The sequence below is a fragment of the Pelobates fuscus genome, chromosome 3 (assembly GCF_036172605.1).
Source record: "Pelobates fuscus isolate aPelFus1 chromosome 3, aPelFus1.pri, whole genome shotgun sequence".
NCBI lineage: Eukaryota > Metazoa > Chordata > Amphibia > Anura > Pelobatidae > Pelobates > Pelobates fuscus.
The window spans coordinates 318,822,454-318,828,453 of record NC_086319.1 but is presented as its reverse complement, the minus strand read 5'-3'; positions in this window follow the sequence as shown (position 1 = coordinate 318,828,453).

Genomic DNA, 6,000 nt, shown 5'->3' with positions numbered 1-6,000 from the left:
GCCTGCGGTATCGTTCTCATCAAAGTAGTTCGTGATAGTCTGTCGGGCCGAAGTACAGGCCTCCAGGTCGTCCAGCAGGGACTCATTGAGTCTCCACTGGCGTTCCACGGGTTTAAACAACGGGGATTTTATCTTTAGCGAGACCGGTGCGTGGTCCGATTGATGTATTATTCATATCTTGGCCTCTCGGAGAAGAGACAGGCTTTCTTGGGGCATGAATATGTAGTCTATTCTGCTGTATTGTTTGTGTACCGGTGAATAGTAGGAGAAGTCTTTGTCCTCAGGGTGTGCCACTCTCCAACAATCCACTAACCCAGCCCTATTCAGGGATCGTCAAATCGATCTCAGGCAATGCGCCGGGATGAGTCCAACAGTGGATCCAGAGGGACATTGAGGTCTCCGGCCAGCACCAAGAGGCCTTCTCTAAACCTGTCAAGTTTGGTTAGGGTCCTGGCTATGAATGTGTGCTGTCTTCGGTTGGGGCTATATATGCAAGCGAAAGTGTGGGGGACTTCCATTATGGAGCCCTTGAGGAAGATATATCATCCTCCTGGGTCAATGAGTGTTGCCTTGTGTTGGAACTGTACCGTGTGTGTGAATAGGATCGCCACCCCTGCCTTCTTCGCGTCCAGGTGGTTGGCAAAGACCCTGCGTCTATTCTCAAGTTTCGGGGCGTCACTACCTCTGAAATGCGTCTCCTGCAGGAACGCCACGGACACCCTTTCCGCCCAAAGCCTACGCAATAGTTGTGCGTGTTTCTCGGGGAGATTAAGACCCCTAACGTTGTGGGACCATAGATTAAGCTGCGCCGGTTTAAAGGTCGCCATGTCAGCCCTAGGAGTTCCCCCCGCCCGGGCTCACCGGGGAGTGACAAAGGGTATGCCCCTTCAGGTGGAGGTGGTTGTCTTCAGGAAAGAGGAGAGGGGGAGGGGGAAGTCAGAGGGGTAATCAACTGTCTGGGTTTGGACAAGTCAGTCGGGGAACAAAAAACTTTGAACCTCGGTCAGGTATAGTCTGTCGGGGGTACTATAGCAGCAACCTCACCGAACTCCGATAATATATTTACAGTGTAGGTCAGTTGCGCGGGGTGCGAGGGAGGCCACCTATGGTATCAGTCGCCCTCTCGTGTAGGTGATGTCATTGGCGGGCTCCTTCGGCTACCAACCCGCTGGGTGCATCAGCAATTGGGCCAAATCCCAATACGTCTCCCTGTCACAAGTTGCGTGGGGTACACAGTTTGGTCCAGGTCACCCCTCTGGACCCATGTGTCGGTCGGTCTATGTTCTGAGCATGGGGGAAACCCCTGTTTTGTCTGGCCTAGTCTGTCCAGTAATGTTCGGGGCCCCTGTTGTCACTTTCTCCCCTTCCGCAGGGACCAAATCGCCTCTTGATCCAGCCCGCTGCCTGGGATGGGTGTATAATTTACTGGGGGGGTCTCTGCGTCCTACAGATTATCCGAGTCGTGGGTCTGGTAAACCATAACATATTAAACCATAACATATTAAAACCTGGTGCAACATGAACATAACATTTGGTTGTGTGGGCCTAAAACCCCCTCTTCCAGCGTTCTCTACAGAGTTCCCCGGAGACACAGTCGTTCCGCACCGCGCCCAACTCCGCGCCAGCCAGTGAAGGGTCAGCGGCAGGGGCAGGGTCGGTCGCCACGTGCATCACGGGCGCATGGCCGGAGCCCCTTCCCCTCCCCCCCGCCCACAGCCCCCCTCGCCGGCCCCCTCTGCGGCCTGTGGCCTCCTTTAACCGTTCATATAGCTGTTAATGTCCGGGTGGCCTTCTTCCTCCATTCTCTTATCTCATGGCCAGTGAAAAAGCGGTGCACAGCAAACACCTAATCCCCTCATGTGTGTCGGATCCCTGGACCATCAGGGCCACCCCCCTCCTTCCCCTCCAGTAAGCCAGAAGTTTTTAAGACAAAGAAGTGGAATATTCTTCAGTAGCCAAGTCAATCACCTGATCTTAACTTGATCAAGCATGCATTTCAGTTGGGGAAGACAAAACGTAAGACAGAAAGGCCCACAAACAAACAACAACTGAAGACAGCTGCAGTAAAGGCCTAGCAAAGCTTCAGAAAGGAGGAAACCTAGTTTGGTGTCCATACGCTACAGACTTTAAGCAGTCATTGCCTGCAAAGGATTCTCGAACAAATGAAAAATTTAAATTTTATTTATGATTGCGTTAATTTGACCAATTACAGTTGAGCCCCTGAAATAAGGGAACTGTTTATAAAAATAGTTGCAAATTATATTTTTGTTTAACCCCTCTCTTTTGCAAGAGATAAGAAAGAAAAGGTTAGCAAGCATGGTCGACAGTTGATGTAGAGACAGATCCAAAATAGACGGCCAAGATACGAAAAGCAAAACACACATGAGACATCCCACATGGCAGAATACCTATGTGTAGGAGGCAATGAGAGTCCATTCAACAGGTCACACTAAAGGATGTTGACCACCCAGACATCTGTCAAAACCATTGTAAGCTGACAAGATAGCAGTCCTTTAAAAATTGATTGCCCTATATGCCTGACCAGATTCATAAAGAGAAGTGAGAAATTGGAGCAGTTTACAGGTGCTGAAATGGGTTCCAGGTCCCTAGCGAAGCACCAGCTAGCACAAGCACATCAAACTCTACTGCAGGATTTCAAAGTTCTGGGAGCCCAAGCGTCTGCCACCAAGATCTTCAGCTCAGGGAAAAAAAAAAATCCATGGCTAGGTGAGCCAACCCCACAGATTGAGTGCCCCCCATATGGTTGACATAATAAACTGCAGACACATTGTCCATGCCTAAGATAATGCAAGTACTGACTCTGTCCCTTGTAAAACTCTGAAACACCCAGCAGTAATTCCAGATCATTGATGTGAAGGTGTGCCTCGTCCATCTCCCAATCTACAAGTGTTACTCCAACCATTTTTAATTGAACTACTTTTTTTTAAAATTTAGATCAACCTATTGGGCATTAGTAACTTGGTCCCCTTTCCCGCTATATTTCACAAAAACCTTCATGAAGAAGTTATATCTTACCTGAAATCCAGCTCCAGGCAAGGTTCTCCTCACTGTCTTCCACACCCTTTCCAACATCACTGGTTTTCTCTTTTAGAGGTCCAATCAAATGCTTCTGGCACAAAATCAAGGCTCAGAGCCCATGCGTGCACTCTGTGCTGAAGAAGGGAGGGAGGAAGTGTAAGGAAAATAGGGGGATGTGGACAAAGGGATTGTAAAAAAAAAAAAAAAAAAAAAAAAAAAAAAAAAAAAAAAAAGAGAAAATAAATCAGAATGCAGGGAGGTTGGAGGGAACAAGCAAGGAAGGGAGGGTAGACATACAAGCTTGCCCTCATTACAAAGTTATGGATACTTCTGCATGTGCAGTGTTTCTAGATTCAAATCAGCACATATAGATTCCCTGCTCCACGAACATTTCTAAAAGCAGAAGTGAATGTGGAGTTTGGTGTTTCCATCTATCATGTTTAGGCATTTACTGTGATGTTTGGGTGATTACTTTCCTAGATAGCTTTAGTTCTTGGTAATGCTTATTTTCCTGCTACACCTTGTCTGTTACCCTGGATTCAGTCCTAAATTTTAACTCTGCACCACAAACTGTGCACCTCACAACTGCCATCATCAATTACTATGCAGAATGGGATTTATACACTAAACAGTAAATTGTAGTAAATTAAAAAGTAATTTGGGCAGTATAGCTAAAAACAATAACTGATCTTGAAAATGTTTCCAATTTGCCAAATCCATTGTCAATTCTTCAGATCTGCATAACAGCATTTATTTATAATCAGAACACAGTCCAATGCCTCCCATATTTAAACTGGCTCTGCATGATCCAGCTATGTATGCAGACCACAAACCTGTCAACCTCATCTCCACTGGATTCTCTGCTCTTCACCTCCACCTTGTCTATGCTGCAAGCTTGCTCAAGGACATAATTACATGCTTGGTCTATCGATCCTGAACCATTTTCTACTTTGCTTAATGTTTGCTAATTGTAAAGCACAACTCCTCGTAGTGAGTGCACCGCTATTACTATAACTGTTGTATTTTCTCCCTGCAACCTTTTGTTTCAACGCACTTTGTCCCTCTAGATTGTAAGTTCCTGAGGTGTTTAACATACTTGTTGAAGGTTCTGCCGGCTATTTTCATATATACTAGTTATATATTCCTCGGCCTGTAAACTATGTACATTTTGCTTACTTTTTAAAAAGCTCTGAAAAAGAACGCTATACAAGAACTATGATATATATTGGCAACAAGATCAGATAAGTTGTTGCTCTCCAGTGCAGGGATGCGTGTGAATTATTACTCGCAGTTCATGGCACCTTCAAAAGCACACACGTGCATTCCTGGGTTTGCAGGATTCACGCATGCCAGTCAGTCTTTGTGGAATCCAACATGGGATGTAGAGGAAAAATGGTTCAAAGTGTCATTAAACATGTGATGACCACTGATTCTCATATTTGTTTCTGAATTCCTGAGCACTGGCCTCTTCACATCTATATTATATTTGCTGCTGACATCAGCCCTTAAATAACATATATAAGGGTGTGTGTTTCCTTATTCTTGGTATCATCTTGACGATTCTTTTTTCCTCAGCAATTAATGCTTAATAACTTAATAACAGCACAGGTGATTAAGTCATATACTGTATCTTTTAGATTTCTATGTTTCTCTCAAGGGCCATACAGAACAAGTGATAAAAGAAAATCTTTTATCAAACAGTACAAAAATCAAGTATCTATGGAGTTATTTATGGCAGTCTAAATCAACTAATAACACAGAACATGTCTTATGACTGCTTTTTTTTGCAGGGCTCATTCACACCTACCAAGCCCTCTGTCTGGAGGAGCCACAGTTGTTTCACAGTTGTTTCTCTAGTCCAGTGGCTCCTGTACTCCACACCTAAACTAAGACACTAATTGTGGCAAAAGTAACCTCGCCACTGGCTGTTGGAGGAGCCTTTTTCGACTTGTACAGTAACACTTCAAACTCCCGAAGTGGTTCGAAGCGGCACTTCGAACTCCCGAACTCTCGAACTCTCAAAGCATTTCGAAGCAGCATTCAAACACGTGGCAGAGGCCATCTTAAGCCGTGAGCACAATGACTAGTGTTTAGTCGTTGAGTGTATGGAACTCAAATTGGACACTCTATGGCGCAAACACTGCTAAACTACTTACCTTCCACAGATGTTTGGCTATTCGAATGGGAGTCGAACAGCGTTTGGTAAGAATAAACTCCCGAACGAGAGACATTAGACATGTGCAATTCGTTTCGTTCCAAATCTCAATTCAAATGAATTTCGGGCAATTCGGACATTCGGAGACTTCAGAATGTCCGAATAGCTGTATTGCCAAATTGCCGAAGTTCTGAAGTGCCGAAGTTCCAAAATGCCGAAGTGCCAGCGTGCCGAAATTCCAAAGTTGATGAAGTGCTGAAGTTTAAATAAAAAGTATACAAACATAGCCAGGATTCAGCTCTAAGCATTTGCAAGACTTACAGCAATCAAGTAATGCACATTCATATAAAATGTAAGTTCCTTCCATTAGAGTCAAGGGATGGGGATGAGTAAGTTGATAACTCCCTAATTCCCACGGTATTTCAGCCAAATGTACTGATACTGCAAGAGAACATCCCGAAATTCTGAAGTTCAGAAATTCCAAAGTTCCGAAGTAGCTGAAGTTCTGAAGTGTCGAAGTACCGAAGTGTCGAAGTTCCGTAGTCCTGAATTTCGGAAATGCCAAACCGAACCGAATATTTTCCCCATGCACATCCCTAAGAGACATAAACTAAGACTACTCCCGAAGCTATATGTTCTTATTTGAACTGTTTTATGTATCCTCGAAATAGATCGACCGCACAGCCTGATTCTCTCAAACTGTTTTGGGCATGGGACCATGCGTGTGGTCAGTCAAAATGTGACGTCCATAGAATTCCTGAACCCCTGAACTGATCTGGGTGATTTTTGGATATGTTGGTCACCCA